The sequence below is a fragment of the Eurypyga helias genome, unplaced genomic scaffold, assembly GCF_000690775.1.
Source record: "Eurypyga helias isolate BGI_N326 unplaced genomic scaffold, ASM69077v1 scaffold21715, whole genome shotgun sequence".
Taxonomy (NCBI): Eukaryota; Metazoa; Chordata; class Aves; order Eurypygiformes; family Eurypygidae; genus Eurypyga; species Eurypyga helias.
Window position 1 is genome coordinate 16929 of NW_010251059.1, and position 1785 is coordinate 18713.

Genomic DNA, 1785 nt, shown 5'->3' on the forward strand with positions numbered 1-1785 from the left:
AGTGTGGGGGCAAGCTGTTTGGAATGTGAAACTTGCACTTCAGAGTGGCTTTTCTGTCTAATCTGTGGTATTGATGTATTTAACTTTTAACGACCTAACTGAGAGTGAACTTAAGGGCTGAGAGCCCGCTGCAAGTTTTCTTACACTTTTAAAATGACTATGACATCCTAATTTATACTTTTTTTCGTATTTTTTTTTTGGTCCTGTGTAACCCTGGTACCCTTTCCTGGCTAGCTTTGGGCATTTTAACCTAGGCATAGAAAGTGGGTGGGTCAGATTTCTTTTCTCATCTTCAGTAGAACACAACCGCTTAAGCTTGTCGGCGTGAGCGAGAAGTCAGACTCGGGCGGTCTGCTTTATCCTGTGTATATGTAAATTCCCGAATAAAACACGGCAGTGAAACCTCAGCTGACCTCTCTGGGTTTGTAGCAGCGGTAAGGGATGGGGCTAAACGCTGCAGGTGCTGTGGGGCACCCGGAACCGTTCAGCCGCACCAGACCCGCTCCATCTGCTTTGGAGCCAGGGCTGTGTCCTGGATTTCTCTCGGGAGAGAGGAGCGTTTGCCTGAGAGCAAGGGATTGTCAGTAAGAACCAGGCTGGGCACAGGCAGAATCGGGGCAGTTGACGCTTGCGTGCGGAGACTCGCAGGGCTGTGGGCGAAGGCAGCGCTCCGGTGGTCAGCACGGCAGCTTTACCCCCTAATCCTCAACAAAACCTGACCAAGGCTTGTTCAAAAGGTAAATTTCAAGCTTTTACAAGTGGTGAGAATGAGGGATGGGGGGATTTAGGAGTCGCCTACGGAGCCTGGTGTTCCTTAGGCCTGCGTGCGGCGGCAGCGGAAGGAGCTCGGCTGATTGAGCTGCTGCTGCTCTGCTCCCGTATTAATTACAGTATTCCTTAAGTCAAAACCTGCTCTTTCCTGAAAAAAGGGGCTTTCCCTCTTCCCCTCCTGGAAGGTGGTTGGCTTTTTTTAAGCTACACATGTGATTTTTGGGCTGGATGCTTTGAGAAGCTGAACTCAAGCGCAGAAAACCAAGGTTTCAAGCTGGTTTTAATCGTCTTCGCTTGCTGCCCCAGTACTGTACATGCAGGTACAAGCCAATGAAAAGGTGAATACGTGGTGGTTTTCCTCCTCGGGAAAACTGGCCAGGAATGCTGTACAAAATCACGTGCACCCTCACAGCTGTCAGTCCTGCTGCGTGTAAACCACAACAATACCGGAGGTTGGACGTCGAGAAAGACCACGCACACGGAAAACGTTACAGAACGCGGGTAGAAAATCGCCCTTGGCGGTGGGTTTGCCGTCCCCAAACGTCCGTCACAAGCCCGTCCCCTCGTCTCGAGCGCGGAACCGGGGCTTAGAGGACCCCCCGGCTCCCCCCGCCGCGGCCTTTACTTGAAGGGGGAGTCGTTACACTGAACGAATCTGTCATGGGAGCGAAGTTTAGCGCGAAACACGAGCGGGCTAGTGAAGGTAGCCGGATGTGTTCCCTCTTGGAATTGCAGCCCGGTTTCCCGACGCTGCCCAGGGTGAGTCAGTCCCACGCGAGCACCCAGTTGCCTCATTTCCCGCGGGCGCTGGCTGCGCACGAAGACCGAAGGCTGCGTGGGGGGATCCCCGCTCCCCCTTCCAGTAGGGATGGAAGGCTGCGCCCGCGGTGGCAGTTAGCGGGTGGAGCTGGGACAAGGCCCCAACGGAACGGGACTCTTGGCTTAGGGAACTCTTCCCCGCTGGGGCTTGCTGGGGACTTCGGGATGGGAAATGTGAAGCAGCGTGGGTTTCTG